The sequence below is a fragment of the Heliconius melpomene genome, chromosome 17 (genome assembly GCF_056956725.1).
Source record: "Heliconius melpomene rosina isolate 202511_hmr_F chromosome 17, ASM5695672v1, whole genome shotgun sequence".
Lineage (NCBI taxonomy): Eukaryota > Metazoa > Arthropoda > Insecta > Lepidoptera > Nymphalidae > Heliconius > Heliconius melpomene.
Genome location: NC_140405.1, coordinates 11,358,705 through 11,380,492, shown reverse-complemented (window position 1 = coordinate 11,380,492; position 21,788 = coordinate 11,358,705). Strand labels below are relative to the sequence as shown.

At 32.0% G+C, this 21,788-nt stretch overlaps 1 non-coding gene across 1 annotated transcript; it reads right to left on the bottom strand.

The window, feature by feature from the left end:
* Window positions 1–876: 876 nt before the first annotated feature.
* TRNAM-CAU (transfer RNA methionine (anticodon CAU)) lies at window positions 877–948 on the bottom strand. Its single transcript has one exon. It is a non-coding gene; the product is annotated as a tRNA-Met (tRNA).
* Between the last annotated feature and the right edge of the window lie 20,840 nt (window positions 949–21,788).

The following is a 21,788-nucleotide window of genomic DNA, read 5'->3' as shown; positions in this document are numbered from 1 at the left end:
TAAGAGTTAAGCCTCACTTTGGTTAGTTTGCTGTGCTCAAAGCGTGAAGTTGCACAAATAAATATGAAATAGTTGATCTGACTACAGACTACATATAAACAAATAAGGGTTAAAGATATTTTTCTATTTTTTGTTTGTTTCAATTTTAGTATTCATGAAGGCGGAAAGTGCAAAATAGAGTGCTTTACCTTTAAATATTCTCTATTTTTAACAAAAAAAAATAAAAATTGTTGATAATTCCCACGAAAATAGTATCTTGTTACACTTAACAAATAAAACGACCCAGCTTCGCAACTTTCCATGATTTTCTCCCAACATTGAGACCTAAACCGCCCCAATAAAGTCAATATCGGGTTTATACGAGGGAAGTGAAAGGTAAAACGTAAAAAAGCTGGAATAGTTCTAAATATTTGACGAGAGCGACGTCGGGAAGCGACGTGAATAAATTATTAGATAGGGAACAAAACGATCGTTCGAATCGTTTTGCACATTGAGATTCTGTCAAAAATATGTGCAATTGAAAATATTTTATAGAAAACCTGTTATTTGTCTATTCTATCGTAATTTAATTGGATAAAATTCTGTTTTAAGCATGTTAGATATATTAATTTTGTAGTTTTTATTTTTTATTTATTATTTTCACATTTTATGCACACCTTTTATTCATAGTTGGATAAACAGAGATAACGAATGCGAATAACTAGTGCGCAATGGTCGAACTCAATGACGTGCAAAAATTGTAATAAAAAAAATCTTAAATTGTAACTTATAGTTTAATTTTTATATTTAAATAGTCTACTATTTAAATATTACAAAAAGTGCAACTATTATTGATTGTTTTTTTATAAATGTGAGATATAACATAAAAATATATCATAGCAGAGCGTGGTTTCGATCCACGGACCTCTGGGTTATGGGCCCAGCACGCTTCCACTGCGCCACTCTGCTGTAGGAGCATAGTTTTAGATTAGACGAATATAATTGTAACGAATTTTTTACAGTTAATTCTTTGCATTATGTTAATTCTTACTATTTTTTCTAGACAGTATTTGTAAATAATTGTTGTTATATGTATTATTTATGTACGGAACCCTAATGTTTTATTATTTTAGATTTGAATAATAATAAAACAAACAAAAGTAGCTATTATTTTGACTAAAATTGTTAGAATAAGTTTCAAAATTAAGTTAAAAAAAACTCTTAACTCAATCCAAAAGTCCCCTAGTCACACAAGTGTGACCGAAATTTATCAGCTCAACGGACCGGCAGTAACTTACCTCACGTCCATTTAAACTTTAAAACACCGCCCCATCCTCTAAGGATCTCGAGAAATATAATGGTAAACAAAATAGTTAAGAAAAATCACTTTTTTCCAGAAAGGGCAAATTTTGAACGTATATTTAACTGCATTTTATAGAATTAAATATTAAAACAATTATTTCCGAGGACGATGCTACGATTGAGGAAAAGAAAAAAAACTTACCATCATCGCCTTAGCAGTCAGATGCCGTACTGATGTACGACGGCTGGAAAACGAAAAATTATTATTGTAACAAGGTACAAAAGTAATTATTGTAACAAGTTGTAAAAGTATTTTGTCAAATATTTCAAATACACTATTATACAGTATATTTTTTTTATATTAATAATACAAATAAAATATTTCGCACGGGACAATATGCTTTACGTAATGTATATCTATATATTATTTTACTACCTACCTACTTCATTCCTAATTGCCTAATTACAATGTCAAAGACAAACACACATATATATCTAACTTATAACACCCATCCTTTTGCGTCGGGGTTTAATAAAATGGAAGCTTGTATAAATATCGACGCGAATTTCATGATTGTGTCATAAAACAGATAGCTTTATAAGCTAATTAATATTAAAATATCAAACTTTAATCTATATATATAAAATCGAAAGGTCACTCACTCATCACGAAATCTCAGAAACTACAAGTGCTAGGAATCTCAAATTTTAGGAGTTACTTATAGGACGTAGGTGCTCGCTAAGACGGGAATTTGCAATATTCGATTTCTAAGGGGTTGTTTTTGGGGTCGAAAATTTGTATGAAACTTGTTTACTTCAAATGCTAGGAGTCTCAAATTTTGCATAGACGTCACTAGGACGTAGGATGGAGACAGAAATTAATAATAACATAGTTCATGCGGGTGAAACCGCGAGCGGGCCGCTAGTAAGCAATATTTATAAGTACGTACAAATTATAACGGGTCTTCTATTATAAAATAACCACGCGTTCATATTCGTAAATTATTCTCTTCAATTTGGAGCTTATCTGTTAATTGCCTTCATTTGAGCTATCAAAATTGTTGTCATTACAATAACATATAAAATATGAGTCAGTAATTCAATAGCTTATTAATACCGCATGTGCTTTCGAACTTCAATTAATTGGCTGGAATATTTTATACTACAAGTAGATTAAATTACTCATATAAAATGTAGAACAAATAAATCATCATTATGTTTACCACTTCACGCACTGGTTAGGGCAAGTTGGGCATTTTTGAGATCTTTTAAAGTAAAATAAATAAATATAATGCATTTGTGAGTTACAGTGTTTTCATTGATACACATTTATATTATAGCAATATAAATAAAATTTCATCATCGCTGTACGATTTAAAAGCTATACATTTATATTCATTTCAAATATAAAAAAATGCAAGACGTAATATGTACTCGTATTATAGTATATAGTGTTAGAAGTTGGAAGCGGTTAGCATTTTTAGAAAACACGATAAAAACACATACCGTCTATATGTTTCCAACGTACTCGGCTAGAGGTTCCACGTAATTACAATAAGTGTATCATATCACATGTATCACTCAATAACAACACTACACACTAGATGCCTTCCAATCAGGGCTTCCTCCTACAAGCAACTGTTCCCGTTTGACACAATTCCACTGCTTTTATTGTCTTTTTCACCATCTACCCACTTTTTACATGAGCACGCTAACAATAAAATGTCATCGTGATTTTTGTAAATTGTCCTAAATGATTACTGTAATGTCTTGTCAAAATTAAACATAGAAACATATAATTTTTAATTACTTACAGGGTTCCCATATTGCTCAGTGGAATATAGTTTGCTTCTTTCAATAGTTTCCGGTTCATATCACAGCGTTGATGTAACGCGCGGTCAAGAGCTGCTCGTTAAAATGTTCAGCTCGCGGCCCGTCAGTGGGCCGTGACGGCACTCCAGCCACCCGGCGCTACTACTAAATGACCCTTGGTGCTTGTAATTTTAAGTTTTTTAATTAGATATGGAGATTTTTGTGAAAATAATATGAAAAATACAAGTATTTTTTTTAAGAAATGGAATTTGAACTTTTAAACTTGACGTACTTGAGTTTTAGTTATGAGGACTTTTTGAAGTATTATTTGTTTAATTAAAAATAAGACATTGTATTCATATATTAAATATCATGAAATTTTTTAATTTCTTGGTAAATAATGACACCAGGAACCAAAATAATAGATATAATGTTACAATTGGCCTAATGACGGAGCCGGAGAGTAGGAAGCGATACCATAAGTTGCCGATGTTGCTGCTGACCAAACCCTGACTTTGAAACTAGAAGGTATTTAATGTAAATCTACTTTTAAAATACCTAAATATATTTCATACATAAAATTAAACAAATCAACATTAGCAATATTCGCAGAGTAATACATTTCGGGTCGCGTCTAATCCCAATCCAATATCTAGAACACAACGCGACGCACGTACTCTACTGTTTATCTTTGTGCGATGTTTAATTTATATTCAAAGTTATATTATTCTCTTTTCAATTATTAATTTATTGTCCTTTCAATTTGAGACTGAAAAACATGTTTATTTTATAATTATCTGAATTTCAAAGTAAAATTATGGGCCTGTTTCGTTCTTTTTAGTTTTATTCAGTGGTGTTTGCTTTTTTATATATTTTTTTTCTGAATGCCTAGTTTAAAATTGAAAAATCTTTTAACGGCGTAACTCAACGCCGCACTTTCATTTGTTATCAGAGGGGGAAATGAAAATATGGAGTATTTAATTTCTACAATACTTCTACAACGACAGATAAGCACTACTCTTCCAAAAAAAATATGCAAATAATCTTTATTATTTCCTTATATTTAATCAAATTACTTTAGTAATCTACAGATATTTGGAGTTAGTTTAATAACGTTTTAAATAACTTTTTTTATTACACAGTACGTTTACCTTGTATAGTATAAGGGTTGGAGAAATGTTTCATATTAAGGCGACAATTTTCTCCCTATATCGAGGATTCGCTAATAAAATATTTCGATGAGAGAAAGGATTACTCTCGGATTATATTCGAGTCTAATATGAAATTTTGTTGCTGATTCAGATCAGGTTCATTTGGGATGAGAAGGAATTATTGGCGTGTTCAAGCAATTTCAAATATGTTCATTGAATGTAAACTTTTTTGGTATGTACACGATGATTTTTTTGTATGGAATTTTAATACTTTTGTAATCTCCTCCTTAGTTATCAAAATTAAAATTATTATCATTTTTCTTATCAAAATTAAAATTATTATTACTTTTCAGCTTCACGCTGTATCCCGTGCATAGCAGGGTGGACAGAAGGAACCAAGTGTTAAGGCACTCCGTTCCCCATTTACCGCCGAATGAGTGGCGCTTTGCTTCGACACTAGAGCGTAGAAATGACAATATTAAATTTTTATTGCGAATCGAGTGCGAATTATCTCGATCTCGATATCTTGGAGATATCGAGTTAAAATTCAATGGTCTCTTGATTTCCTGAAAAAAAATGTATTTCTACATTAATTTAAACAAAAAGATATGACCGTTTATATCTCAAAAAAGGCGTATTTCGACACTATAAACTAAAGGGAGCCAAAATTAATAGAACGTCCGGTTCTTTTACTAAAAACTTATGCACCAAGCAGTCACTTGTATTTCACAAAACTATAATCGAGAACTGGCTTAAATAACCTACTTTTTCGATCGGTAGAATTAGGTCAGAAATACCTTATCGCGTGATCGTTTTCAACTTCTAATTTTTTAATCTCATTCGATAAACTTTTCAGTATTTATTTTTCAAATAAACTTTCTAAAAGTGACTTAAACATGAAGAGAATTATACCATAATTTTAATACACCAATTTAATATACCAATTATACCATAATATACTTTTAATTCATTTTTTTCAGCTTCATGCTGTATCTGTAACAGGGTAGGCAAAGGGAGCCTAGTGCTAAAACTCTCCGCTCCACTCAAGACGAAAATATTGTTTCCTATTTACTTTAACCATACATATGTACACATATATGTCACACAAAACCAAATGTATTCAGAATTAATGAAAGTACAAAACAATATCATCAAAAGGACTATTTTACCTTTGTAAATAGCTAGAGGGAATAAAATATTATTCACAACGTCCCATGTGAGAGACCCGACGTGTACCTGAACGTGAACTACTTATGTTGTTAGGGAGCGGCCACGGAACAAAATCATTTAACTCTTACTGTAAATATTTATAAATAATGGGTATTTTAGTATTTTCTGTTTTGGTTTTCTATTGTTATTATATGGGGAATTTAATGATAGACTTATTTCTCTTTTAATATTATAGATTTTCCTAAACTAAATATGAACTCTGAACCATTGTCACAGTAAAGCATGACCAAATTATCCCAAAAATTATATATTTGTGGTGGCGGTGGTTGTGTGTTCAACTCCCGCTCAGAGTAACGTGATACGTTCAGAAAACGGAAATAAATCATTGCTACACTTTGGTAAAACAAGACGCGGCGTTAAGTTCCGTTGTTCACATTTAATGTCCCAAATATGAATGAATAGAAAGAAAAGGAAGTTTTCAATCTATGCTGTACGCAAAAATATAATAATAAATACTACTGTGATTTTTATAGGTAAAGGCGCATGGGGAAAAAAGTACCTATTAGCATCGATAAATAATACAAATCAGCTTACTTTAATAAAGGTTGCTTAGCGATTAAAAGATTGAAATTACAGGATTTCGTCCTGAAAGAGTTACAACGCGAACATATTTCTTTTGTCCTATCGATGTTAAAATTTAAATGAGTAGCTTTTGTAAATAACTTGTTGTCAAAGCTAGCTACTAAATCTTTTTTAAGAGTAGTATAAAGTAAGTCTCGAAACAAGACTACTTTGTTTTTACCAACAGGCCTGTCTTGGTTAAACTTCTGCCCTCATAACCCTAACCAAAATTAAATTCGCAACTTGATGTTTATTATATTCAAGTAACTATTTTGGCTTTAATTTCAACTAATAGGTCATAAATTCCTAAGTTTTGGGTAAACTCATAAACTAGTGGGGAAAGGTTGTAAAGCCTATACGGTTTTGTAGAAGAGGGATGCTCCTATCAACGGATATATTGAGGCTTGCAGTCGATTTATGATCGAATAAAAATACCGGCGAGATCGATAGACATACATATTCATATGTTAGATGAAGTGTAAACTGTTCTCAAATTTATTTTATATTCCCATGCCTAACGTACGATATGCATAAATAAAGGAAAAAGTAATTTAAAACAAAGTTAGACCAATTTTAAATAGCTGCCATCTGGCACGTAAACTACATGGGGAATCTATGGGGAACTAAGTGACAATTTCTCAAAACTCCACTCATGTAATATAAAAAAAAAATTTTTTTCACAATCACTCATCATTAGCCAAGTCATATTTTTTCTGGATTGGCAAAAAGAATTTTAAAACATCTCGTGCGCCACTTTCTGTCTACTATGATAGATGACGGAACACAACGCCGTATACGTTATCAGATGGGGAAAATAATAATAATTTATGTTGCTGTGAGTGGGATTCGAACGCACCATCACCACGAATGTTGTCAGATTTTTCTAAATCGGAAATTTGGGCAACTTTAATTGTGTTATTATATACCTAAATATTACGACGAATGATCAAATCGTGTAAAAAATATAAGAATTATTACAAAATTGTGAGTTCAGTTGATTCGAACAACCTGTTGTAATATAGCATTGTGAACGATAGCTCTATTTTATATTAGCTTTCTTATAATTCGGCTCAGTAAAGCCTTTCACAAAAGATCAGATGAAATTGCAGATAAACCTTACAATTCGAACCAATTGGAAAATATAATGTAAAAAACGCGATGTATTTTCTGTTATTTTTTTGTATAATAGAACGCTAAATATATTTGAGGTCAGTGGAAGGGGCACAAAGTGTGATTGTGAACGCGACTGGTTGTAGGTTCGATCCCTATGTCGAGCCAAAGCGTGGCGTTGAATTCCGCCACTCAACACGCAATGCCTCTTCGGTGGAAAGTGTCCTAATACTAGATTCCCTCTGCCTACCCTGCAGTGTGCGGGATAGTACAGCGTAAAGCTGATTAATTTTCTTTAAGTACAATTGAATTATTCGAAGATCATAGAGATTATCAATATTAAGTGACTGAGTATTTTTTTCAGCTTCACGCTGTTTCCCGTATATAGCAGGATATGCAGAGGGTTCCCCACCTTCCGCCATATTCTTTAGGTATTATATAGCACAAAAAAATATTCAGAAAAGGAATTAATTCTGAGACCAGCGAGGCTCTGCAATACATAGAACACAAGACAAATACGCGTTAATGAGTTCCTTCATTCAACACACAATATCTCGAAATTGGGCGAAAAGTGGGTACCGAAATGTCTTAAAATTAGGTTGTTGTTTGAGATATAGCATGAAACTGTGAATCTGAAAAAAAAGGAATCTTTAAAAAATTTAAAAGCTATTTTGTGGGAACGATCGTAACATAACCTCTCATAGTGAGGCACAAGAAATTCTCCTTAGCTTGTCGTACGAAAACAGGTATTTTGGATCTCCGGATAGCATCTCGACATTACATTCTGTAACTTTGAGGAAATTGGATTGGTTAATCTTAACTCGGTTCGAGCGTCGTTTATTGTTGGAGCCACTGGTTCTCTGGAACTTATAATTGCTTTATAGTTTGACCGTTTATTTCCGAAATTGTAGCTGAATTGCCATTTTTAGCTTGGAAATTATTTTTTTATTAGGAAACTGTAACTAGAGATACTATATCAATATCTATATTATAAATTCGAAAGTAACTCTGTCTGTCTGTCTTTTACGCAATCAGGGCCAAACCGCGAATTTAATTGTGATAAAATACTCATATAGAGATACTTGAGGGTCTCGGGATGAACATAGGATACTTTTTTTTCTCATATTTATAACATTTTCGATATATACCAATATATTAAAATACTTATTAATTTGACATGCAATTTATTCCGCCATGTTAAATAACAACTGTCGGTATGCGACCGTTGCTAAGCAACGATTTGCAAAGTTAGTTAATATATTAAAATTTACATAAGTGGCAGAATTTAACGCCGCGCTTTGCCTCGGCACCAGAGCGAAGAAAGGTCACACCCTTGTACCGCTGCACCACGATTCTAAACATTTCCTAGTACCGTAGTAAATACGTGTTATTACGTGTTAGAGTGTTACAAGATTACCATTACGAGTGTGCATTGTAAGTAATGTAACCCGCAATGCTGTGAGGCGTACTGCTGTGGATATTGCAGCAGGTATGCAGTGCGCGGGGCGTTATTAAAGAAATTCTACACCTTAGTGAGGATATGTAAAGTAATACACGACGGCTGCGGCGAAGTATTCGACGTCGACTTATATTTACTGCAATATACGTGATTATTGCATAATATTTTATACCGAATCATTTTTTTTTTTTTGCATAATAGGGTAGGTAGAGGGAACCTAATGTTAAGCTACTCCATTCTTCAGTTTTCCTCCAATTTTTAAAGATTATTTGTCTTATTACTAAAGTGAGGAATTCATAATAATACAACCCCCCAGGGAGATTAGAACTGGATGAATTGAATTTTATAAATAAAAATAGTGTAGGTGAGGTGTGATCTTATTTTTTTTTGTTAGAATAATGTAACAACGTATTTTAAGTAAAAACTTTCTTATTATAGAAAAACATACTAAACCAAGTAAAAAAGCTAACTTTCTAAACAACTACCTTGTAAACAAAGTGTACCACTTCTGAAATTTCAAAAGCTCTTAATACTGATGGCGCAGGAACGCAATCAACAACTTTCCTATGAACTTAATTAAAGGAACTAGACTTTTCTCACTTTAAAACTGCAGAGAAGCTGTCTACTTTATTATTTTTAAACTAGTTTTTACCTACATCTTCGTTTGTCTATTGCACGAGTCATACTTAACAATGTAATACTAAGATTTTTTAATTCGAATATGTAATTTCTGAGATTAGCACATTCATCCATACAAACTATATAGCTTTATAATATTAGTAAATATGGAAAGTTTCTATCGCTGGCAGAAATAAGATATACCTTAAACAAGATTCAGCTATTTCGTTGTGATCCTGGAAAAGAAGAGGAATGTAATCAATGATATTGGAAAGCTCCGATACGTTTCTAATATTTTGTAGAGACATCGCTTTTGGTCTATAGTAAAAGGTGAATCGAAAACCGAAAGGTGAATGGAATGGAATTAATTCATTAATAGTTAAGTGCAAATGCAAATTTTTAAAGTTCTAAAAACTCTTGTTATTTATTTGTATTGTTAATTATTTACTTTAAAAAATAATAGTGATTATTTTCATTATCACTCATCTTCCTTATCATACGAGCAATGAACGAGAATAATAATTCAATTGTATATTTATACATACATATGTATATGAAAGTGAAAAAATGTAGATATTTCTCTAGTCTGTTTAAGCGAAACACGGCGTTAGGTTCCGCTATACAGTACGGGAGGAAGTCAGTCTACATAAGCAAAAACGAGGACTTCCTTTTAAAATGATAATTTTAATATTATATAATTCCAGAGACTGACGTATGAGCGTTTTGAGCGGCGAAAATCAACTCGTTACAAGAGAGAGGAAATTAAAACAGTATATATTTTATTTCCTCGACTGGGAATCGAATCCACAACCTGTCACGCTTACAGTCGCACAACCTACGCCACGACAACTAGCTTCAACAGAAACAAATTAGCCGAGTCCCAAAATAAATAAATAGCCGAGATGTGCAAATTGCTCAAACCATGAACATGAATGAAGAACTTACTTTCGCACTCAATATATTATACGAAATAAGGAATGGAAGGTAAATGGAAAATATTTTTCTTACGGCTTATTGTAATAACGTTTATTCAGTAACGTTACTATTGGGTAAGTAAAATTGACATCAAAGTGGGTATTTGTATTTTTTTTGGGGTTCAGTTTTTTTTTTTAACTTCGTGCTTTTTCCCGTAAACAATTATATTCTCGGAGGAGAGGTTAATTTTATTTTCATTTCACTTTTCTTGTTGAGTATATCCACACAACTTGTAAAGTGGAGAACGAGTGTTTTAAATTTTCGTTCGTAAAGCTAAAAAAAGTAACAAATATTACACTGTTAACACACTTCATTTCCATTAAGACTTCCATTACCTGCATTTTCGAGACATTAAGGTGGATGGCAGAACTCAACGCCGCGTTTTACCTGGTTACCAGATCGACAAAATGAAAATTTTAAATATTATTAATTCCCAACGGAATTGAACCCACAACTTGTCGCCACGACGACTTCTTCACCGCAGCAACCCCAATACATTACTTTACTAAAGAAAAATCAAAATAAGATACTGTTTACCATAAATATATCTATTGTATGAAATAAACTGAAGTTTTGTTGTATATAGAAAATCCAATAAGTCTTGATCTTCGCTGTAAGCATACAAAACAAATATAAGAAAGATTTACAAAGACGCAAATATACATAATTTTATTGGCAAAATTTGTTTTATTTCATGCGATAGTTTGAGAATCTTCTATTTTTATATTAAACCTAGCTTTTTGTTAAAATGCCTTCATTTATTTATTATTTTTAATATTAGGGTTAGTACTAGCGTCGCCCCTTTGTAGTTAAAGTAGGGTAGTCTTGAGAGGTGAACATGTTTCCAGCAAACATAAATCAATGTCAACCACCTCATGAATGTCGCCATATCTCAGAATTTGTCGCGACTCGAGAACAAATTGTGAAAAATATTCTGAAATATCAATATATTTTATAAGGTACATGATTTATATGCCTTTTTAGCTATACGCTGTATTCTGCGTATAGGAGAGTAGTTTCAGGGTAGTTTAGTAAACTAACCGTGTGTTAAGACATCATTTTCCCAACTTTTATCATCATCATCATCATCATCATCATTTAACCACGTTTCTTCACCCCAAGTGTATAAGTGCACTATAAAACCCCGCATAGTGCACTTGTCAGACAATCCATATAAACATATAAACACTTATTTACAGCAGTGATTCTGGGTTCAATCCCCAATGATAAAAAAAATATTATTTGCTTAATTCCGCTCTATTAAACAAAATATGTTATTGACTTCTACCACTCAACATTGCTTGTTTTAAAAAGGTCCCCTCTGCTTACCGCACTATGCTGGAAAAAGCGCGAAACTGTTTTTTTATAGACAGCAAGAGAATATCATAAAAATTATTACTTCTCTACTCTAGCGACACTGATGTATTGTGTAGAGACACTAAATTTAAAATGATGGACGACACGCGAGCAATCACTTATGTAAGACTATATATTACCGCGCTTCATGAAAAGCTCCCAGACGCGATACAGCTGGGCTGTCGGCTGCTTGTTTATGGGACTTCCTAAAGTTGCTGATGATGACACCATTGTTGCTCGGATGTTATAAATGTAGTATACGCGTGATGATTGTTGGTTCTATTTCGATTAGGGTAATATTCATATGTAAGATATGTTTTATGGTTCAGTAAAATACGACTTCAGAGTGACTTGGTGGTTTTCTTATCCTGTCAAATTTCAAAATTAAGTAAGTAACTAAGAAGACGACCACGAGAAGTTCTCTACAGGTTTTTACGCGGCGAACTTCGTACAATAATAACAATAACAAAGTAATAACATGCATATAAACGCCTGCATCTTTTCAGTGCGTTGACTTAGATGCTTATTTTTTTTTGTGTTTTAAGGAACCATGGTCTAGAATAACTTAATATTTCCACATGAGCTCAAGATAGACATTTGACAGACAGACTGACAGCCAACAAAGTATTCAATAAAAATGTATACCTACAGGAGTAATTGAAAATAAAAAAGTGCAAGTGCAACATAAGAAGTTTACGTTATTTTAACTATAATCTAAAATAATTACAGTTATCCAGTTCAGTTCAGTTCTTAACTTATGGCGTTTCGAGCGTGCCAGTACACGTAAAAACACACGAAGGAGATACAGTTATCCAAAAAAATTCTGTTGACGTAATGAATATATTTTTTAACTACAAGTGACACAATTTCCAATTGTGAATAAAAAAATAATTCAAAATGTATAAACCAATAAAAAATAATATACAATAGCTTGCAATTACGGTGACCACGTTTATTTTAATTTAACGCGAGCGTGATCGAGTTTCTTATAGATCTGCGGCCACGTGACTCGATTGCGCTATTTCGTTCGGATATTTTCATTTCTTTACCTAACTTTGTCTTGGTATAACTGAAAGAGATTTGGAATTACATTTGAAAATAAATAAAAAAATATATATTTAAAGGTACCCAAATCGAATCGACCTGGCAACACTGCTGCCTTGCAGGTATGTCATTCCAGAATTGTGTATATGGCAAATTACACTTTTTAATTATTTTTAAGTTGTGCCATACCATTTTACATTCAAACGGTCAGTGTTATGTAACAGAGCCTTTAAGGCTTTATCTTTCCTAGAAAAATTAATTATATAATACAAAAATATTTTTTCAATTAAAATTAATAATTCTTGTGATTAACACGTTCAACCAAACAATTTTCAGCCCAAAACCTTAAAACGAGGATAGATACATTACGTATGTTGAAACTTTTATAATTATTAGTGGCGAATCCCAGAGACCCGATTAACACCTTATTACTAAACTAAGCAGAGCCTTGTCCGGCCTATCAATAACAAAAAGTGTTTCCTAAAAGTTCCCTTCAATTCCTAGCTGAAAAATTATTATAAGCTCTAAATATAAGCTTATCCATATAAAATCAATAGTAGCCGTATACTGTCGCTTGTATATCATTTTTATGTACAAAATATCATTGAAAGTAGTAAATTCAAGAAACATATAGGTTATATTTTTCCGTAGAAAATGAAAAGTCTCCCACAGGAGCTCTAACTTTTAATACTAAATTTATTTCCTTTCCTTAATATTGTATTATGTGACTATAAATATGTAACCAAAAGGAATTCTTTACACTTTGCTAGAAGCTTTTTGCCCGAATTCGGGATGATTCGTATTGTTTGTTGATTGGCGGAAAACAACGCTGTGATTAATTGATTAACTATTTTATATGTAAAATGTGATTTTCTTCTCTATCTTAAAAAATATAGTAATTAACAAGATAATAAGACAAAGTGAGGCGCCGTTTGGAAATCAGGGAACGGAGTGTCTTATTTCTATGTTCCCTCTGCTTATCTTGCTATATATTCGGGATACAGCGAGTACCTAAAAAATGAATATTGAGGATACCGTAAATATATCTAAAATATAAGTATCCTTTTTTTACTTTTCTCACTAATTCTACTTACTTCCGGCATAAAACCTTATCAAAACAATAAAGGCAATGTTATAACCTGCAGCATTTCCAGCACAACATTCGCTTTGCCGTCGTTGTAGAGTGGTTCTGACATCAGCTTTGTACGTACGACCTACTACGTCTACCTACACTAGTATTTCATATTGTGTCTTCCATTTCGAGCTGGCTTTTGAACAATTAGTATGTTTCACGAAGATAACGGATTTCGAGTTTAATTATAAATTAACTATTATTATGTATAAAGGTTCCTTTTAGAATTTAGATTTGTATTTCTCATCTTAAATGAAGTGGGAGGGATGCTGTTTTAGGAACAATCGAGTTTTTCCGTAAATTGTATTGTTTTATTTCGTTTTCGCTGTAAGATACTCAGCTCAACACAATCTGCCCACATTTTGAGGTATTGCTTATTGAATGGCGTAACTCAACGCCGCTCTTTGTCTTGCTATCAGATTTAAGGTATGAAAATAATTCAATCACCCGAGTCGGAAATCTAACCCAGAATCTTTGCATTTATAGTCAGATAACGACTATGCTAGGCTTTTAGTATTTCATTCATAAATATCATATTGTATAGTATTTAAATTTCTAATAAATTAAATAAATAATTTATTTTTTAGCTTCTAGCTGTATGTTTAATTATTAAAATGTATATTTAAGCATTAATTTATATTCTGGGCTTTCTGTAAATATACGGGACGTAATATATAATTTTCCACGTGAAAAAACAAAAACTGCCATCACAAAGACACACTCGAAGGTAATAAGGGAGGTCTCGTAATGTTTGTCATACAAATGGGATCACTCGACGTCGCGTCTTGAATATATTATCATATTGCCATTATAACTTGATAATTACTTTCCGCCTACGCTAGGCTACGTTGAAAGAAAGGAGATTTTTTGAAGAAACTAGCTTTTTTTTGGTTTTTGTCTTATTTAGGCTTATATTTCGGCATATAGGGAATTTTCTCTTAATTTAAAAAAAAATCTGATAATTACATAGTAATTTATCATTCATTTTACCCATTTCACAAAAGTTCCAAGCAATATTATTATCTCATTTTATGTTAATCAACATTAAGTACATCCGGAGGATTGTCCGCTTTTACTACAATATAATACTTTGAAAGCTTTTATTAAAGCTCATTTATGTTTTAATCTCAGGATATTGCAAATGAAAGTAAGGAGTTTATCTAAAGAATATTAAAATATTAAAGTTATATGCATAAACAAGAAAATGCATTTGTTATTAATATTTTTTCCATCTTAACGTTGTAACCAATTTTTAAGACTGAATGTTTAAAAAAAAAGGTGGATAGTAGTCCATCTACGGAAGAAGCGAATTGTATCCGTGGTCAAAGTTACACTGGAAATTAGAAATCTTAGATATTTCCATTTTACCATGCGGGTAAAGCCGCAAGTACTAGCTAGAGTATATACAAACCTGAAATTTTAATATGTCTTATTATATGTTAAATTTAAATATAATATTAAAACTCATATTAGTTAGTTCTTATTTAAATCGTAAATTCGTTCTTTCGCGAGACATCGTCTTAATAACGCTTTAATAAACCCAGCGACGCTCTCTGCATTTCAGCTCAGTTTTAGCTTGCAAATATAGTATAGTATAGTACTAGCTAGAGTATATACAAACCTGAAGTTTTAATATGTCTTATTATATGTTAAATTTAAATATAATATTAAAACTCATATTAGTTAGTTCTTATTTAAATCGTAAATTCGTTCTTTCGCGAGACATCGTCTTAATAACGCTTTAATAAACCCAGCGACGCTCTCTGCATTTCAGCTCAGTTTTAGCTTGCAAATATTTGCACAACAAAAGTATTACATTTTCAAGGAAACTTACAATAAGTACTTTTGTTTCAGGGGATATTAAAACTACTCTTGACTATTATTTTATACGATAAAAGTTTGAAAATTTAACCGCCTGCGGTACTGTAGATCGGAGAACCTCGTGGCGTAGTGGGATATATGCCTGACTAGCATGGTGGTGGGGGATTCGATTCACACTCGGGAGAGTGCTTAAATTAAATATATCTTCATTTCTCCGCTCTCCGGTCAGACGCGGCGTTTAATTCTTCCAATTATTACGCAATATCTCGAAAAGTCTTGAATTCTAATCGTTTAGGCTACCTAAAGCTACCCCGTGTTATAAGGGATACCGCGTGAATGCAGTTTCAAATTTTAGAATCGACAATAATTCCATTGAAAATTAACTAAGAAACAAAAATTTCAATTTTATCTAACATATTTTATTATATAAAGCCAGAGCTTCACACGTAAGGACACGTAAAATCCTTTACAGCCGCCCGCGACCGCTACGGTAGTCCCACCTGACGCAGACGGAGAGTTATTGTCATATCTTTACTGCTCATAAACTTTTATACTTCAATACGCTCAAGTTGTTGTAAAAGTTAAATCTGAAAATTGACGCTTTTATTCCTTCCCACATGCACTTTACGGGCGTGTTTCATATCTGAGACGTGGTGTTTCTTACTTTCTTAGTTTTGCTTGTGGGAATTTTCTGTGGCTAGTATAGATTTTCTTTTACAAAAAAGGTGATATATCAATCTAATGTTTAAGCTTCTTTTCTTCCACCCAATTTCCAATTTTGATTTGTTTGAATTTGTTTTCAACATAGAAACTTAATTATTGAGTGGCGTAACTCAACACCACAGCTATTATCAGAAGGTTGAAATTAATTCACCGACCTACTAAGGTTAAAATAAAAAGATATAAACTTCATTTTGTACGTTCGGTCTATTGAAATGTATATGTAATATAAAAAAATATAGAAATTTCGATTTTCACAATAATTTTGAATCAAATAACATAAAATTTCGAAAAATTATACCTAAACTGAAATCTAATATTACATGTTTGTGAGTAAGTAAGACGCTTCCTCTCGCTGGCCACTTCACTGGTATTAAGTTTTTACACGAGCTTTTATTAAATTACAAGTCGCTAGCCCCCAACTTTGCTTGGATTTAAATATATATTTAAAAAAAAGCATTCGTTTAGTATACTTTCTTCATTTATCATTTAGTATCAAAGTGTTTATTAATGAGTCCATCATCTATATACTTTAAAATATTATGAGAAGACATAGCGATGCTTGTAAGTCTGATTCCTAGTCGGAAAAAAATTCTCTTGCTAATTTCAAAGTACACTAACCACTAAGCCATACATTTGCGACGAATAAACATAGTCCAGCTATTTTAAAATATTCATACTTTATCTTATAAGACGTAATATAAAAATTCCTATATTCCTAAAATGAACAGCAATTAGTAAATTTAACAATACTCTAAACAAGCACTAGTGTAGTATAAAAGTTAGTTGTAAACGTTTATCGCGACTTCAATTAACTACTTTAAACTTTAACTTACAAAATTGTAGTGCGATGAAATTAAAGAGATTGTCGTCGAGTAAGTACGTACTTAGAATATTAATATATATATTCATACGTTTTTCGTATTATTCTAGATGGTAATAGAACTGGAGATATATCTCGATAATACCTATATAGATAGCGTTTAAGAATTTTGCACGAAGTAGAATTTGAACTGGCGCCTCTTCGAAAACGTCCACAGAAATGGATGAGGACAGCTTGAGGGAAATGAAAACAAATCATTTCCTCGTTTTTCAAAAAAAATCTTTGAAACGTTCAATATTATTCATAACTAAGCAAATAATTTAACTATCGATCACAAAATCACAGAAAGGAACCTAAAATAATTACAATAAATCAGGCAAACGTCCACTAAACCAAAACGGTGTCAATTTCGAAGCGTGTTCAGTTATTTAGACCTATTAATCTAATCTGGGGCTTAAGTAATTCCTTGTGGGTCAAATACTGTTTACGGAACACTGTGTGTAGGCAGAGCTGGAGGGTCTTTAGTTAATGAATATTAATGCTACTATTAGATGACACTATAATTATATGAAAATCACTTGAGAAATCTTCATTTACGGAGTTACTCGCTCGCCAAGGCTTCGAGGATTGGGAATTGTCAATGGGAATTACTCCTTTTTTTATTGAAATGTCGATATTTTTTTTAGTTTTCGGATATTTTTCTTTATTTATATTGTAAGTTCTTCTTACTTCGTGCCAAATTTCATATCTGTAGCTCTACGGGAAATACCCTGTAGGTTTTGATAACTCGACAAATTTCATTCAAAATAAAGTAAAATGGAATCATAAAAGTGCGTTTCTATTTTGACGTAGAAGCTTGGTTTTTTTATTATTTAAGGGAACATAGAATTAAATATTTGTTATTAATTTAATACACGTATGTACTATAATATATAAGATTTATGTATATATGCGATAGTGGCAAAGTGCCTAGTATTTAGAAGTAGGCTAAAAAGTGCCGAAGCCAATCGTATCGATTCGAAGCGGAACGAGTGTCACTGGAATGCAAATCACTTGAAACGCGACGCTTTCAGGGAGATTAAACGACGATCGAGATATGTGTTTTAGTGGATATTTGCTATTTTAGTTTACAGTTATAATTAAAATAAAATACTATTTTTCAAGTTCCCATTGCCCCGAAAAGAGGCGGTGGCCGAGTTAGGAATACATACTATATAAAGATATAAACTATAGATATATCTAGATAATCCTTGTATAGAAAACGTATAATAATTTTGCACGTAACGGAATTTGAACTAACACCTTTTAGAAATTGAAGAATTATATAAGAAAGATAGACGTATAGAAGTCACACGCTCAAACAACAGGTCAAAAATAATATTTTATAATGAAAAGAACAAAAAACAAGGTCGATTTATTGCTTTTGACTTGCAAATTAAAAATGTAATATTCGTGGAATAATCATTTATATTCTTTCTTTTAACAGACACACGTCGTCTCGAGAATTAGATTGCTGAAAATTTTAATAAAATGAGAATTAAATATTATTAAACAATAAATTAGTTGAATTAATACTTGTTTGATGGTAAAATTATATGCTATAGCAAAAGTAACAAATTTTAAATAAGTAGCTTCTCATATAGCAGGGTAAGGACAGAGAACCTAGTGTTAAAACACTTCGTTCCTTACTTTCCATAATTTTTTTGAGACATTGTGTGTTGAGTGGTGGAACTCAATACTGCCTCAGTGTTATTACTAGAGTTAGAAAATGAAAATAATGCATTGCCCCAAGTGGGGAAAGAATCCGCGACCATCGCATCAACAGTCACGCGCTACCCCATTGCTACTGGGCTACAAAAGCTCGAGTGATAACATTCTCTTTACTTTTATTTGATATACCTAACTAAAATAATATATAACAATAGTTAAAATTAACATTCCTATTTAATTCAGATAGCGGGGCTTTCAAAGTTTCATTGTAGTGTGTAGTAGTGTTTGCAAAGTTTTTGAATGTGATCAGTGAGGCTACCCAGCCGCCTAGCACCGAGGGGCCACTTACTGTAGAGCAAAATTTGACTAAAATTACAAATAAATTTGACTAAAATGATATTAAATATTATATTTTATAAAAGCACGTCTGACTGTGTCGAATAGGAGGCGTAGAGAGAACTTAGTGTTAAGACACTCTGTTCCCTACCTACCAACCTCCCCTAAATACTCCAAGTAAGGTAACTTAAGCTTTCATAATTATATAAAACAATACGCTATTTTTTTTTAATTAAGTTTTTATATAAAATGACCGTCATACAAGTTGTATGTAAATTACACGTCAAAGTGACGTACGAGGCGGAAAAACGCTCGCTTATAATAAACGTCGAGATGGCCGACGTGTATGAGACGTGAACAATGCGAGTTTTGTTCATAGTTTGTGTAACATCGATTAAGATTATTTGGATTTAAATTTTTTCGTATGTTTGTTTTATAGCTTTACGGAAACTTAAAGCTAAAAACTCTCCCACCAAAGTTTCTGTACCGATTTCAGATAGAGAAGTACAAGTTATAAAAGTTGACAAATTTATCATATTCACTTACTTTGTATTTAAAAGAACTATATATATAAGTTTGTAATGTTTTTTTGTGCAATATCTATTAATACATAGTGTATCTTTTGATTGCATTGCCATAAAAGCTTTTTTTATACTCCTAGGAACCAAATATCTAAATAATAATTAATATTAATTTCAGCTTTATACTTCCTCGCAATCTCGAAATGAAAATAAGATTTTAATAATTAACTCCTACTGTACAAGCAATTTCTAGTAGACGATGTCAAATGTCTATAATTGATTGCTTAAAGCCACTATTTAGTTACCGCAACGTCGATCTAACTAATATTGTTCTAGAGCAATCAGTTAATTTAAACTACAGTATAATGTCATTTGAATAGAATGTATTTCATTCTTCCAGTATAATTGGATGGTGGTTCTCTGCCTTCCTTAAGCTTAGTTACTTTTAAATAAGATATATGCAAGGTTAATAATTCACCCCAATAAAAATTAAGATACCTATATAAGTTTTAGGGTTCCGTACCTCAAAAGGTAAAAACGGATCACTTCCCGGATAGGATTACTTTAGTTTGCGTGGAAGTAACAAGGTTTATTTAATATTTATTCAATTTTACAGTTTACCTTAGAATACTTTTTACGTTTTTCTACGTTTTTGGTACGTTTTGTAAAAAATTCGCCGCGTAATCAAAACCAATATATATAGGTATACCCGTTGACCTACAATCCTGAAATTGGTACCAAAGCCTCGGTGGGCGAGTTCGACTCGCATTTGACCGGCTTTTTTTCAATGAGACAATTTTAAAAAATCAGCTTTCTTCGTGTATTCTACTAATATTTGTTTGTTTTTTATGTGAATGCTTGTGAGGGTGTATGTTTGTACCACTTACAAGCAAAAACTACTGAATTAAATTTGATAAAACTTTTTAGTAATATAGATTATACATCAGAATAAAACATAGGCTACAATAAGTAAATATGTTTAAGCGTATAGCAGGGTAGACAGAGATAGCCTAGTGTTAAAACACTCCGCTCCCCACTTTACACCGAAACAGACTATTTTAATAACATAAAAATGAAAATATAACAAAAAATATGACAATAATTTCCAATGATAACAAAAAGCTGTAAAACGAACATTACCAGCCCCCACGAAGCGTCTTTCAAAAGGATGCCATTATAAAAAGATTAAGGAAGTTCAGTAATTGCAGAAACTTGTATCTATAACGTGCGGAAACAGATCTAGAAAATTCAAATAAGGCAATTCAATATTTCGAATGAAGCTTACATTGAGGATGGATGATTATATATTTATACTATCTTTTACCTGCGACTTGGCCCCCGTTATTAAATAAAAATAAGAAAGAATTTTATATGACACATACGTATATACACATTTTTTTAGTTATAGTACTTTTTTAGTGTTTTTAGTGTCTTAAGCCTACGTGATATAATATTGCATATTGGTTTCTTCAATTAATGGAAACTTTAATAGAAAATAAATTTGAACGAGTAGTTTCTAATATTAGCGAGTTCAACCAAACAAATTCTTTAGTTTTAGAATCCAATGAAAATGTAACTTAAACAGTGTGAAATATCTAAACTCGTCCGAAGCAAAATTCTTAGTAATACCTCTCGTATCACACCGCGTCGCAATTTCGAGCTTACTTTACAACTATATATATGCAAGTATATTCTACATGTACTCTACAAATATTACAGTTAAAAAATTGTAATTTTACTTTAAATAGCGACCATAAAAAGAAGTATTGGCTAAAAGTCGCTCTGGTAACAAGACAACGCGCGGTGGTAATTTCTGTTACACCACATACAATACCTTCAGAATTCGACGAAACGTGAGGATTGGATGTGTCACAATGAGAACGAAATATATTAAAACTAGGTACCCAGGTTCCCTCTGCATATTCTGCTTTGTGCAGGTTTCAGCGTAAAGCTAAAACAAAAAGAAAAAGAACTATAAATGGACTAGCGACTCCCTTGCGGCTTCGCCCGCTTTTACTACTGGATTATTCATATAATGTATGTTTGCAAAGCACTTAAGATAATGTGAAAATTAATTAAACCCTAATGCAACCCGCATTTTCGTAGTTTCAATAAGGATTTTCCAATT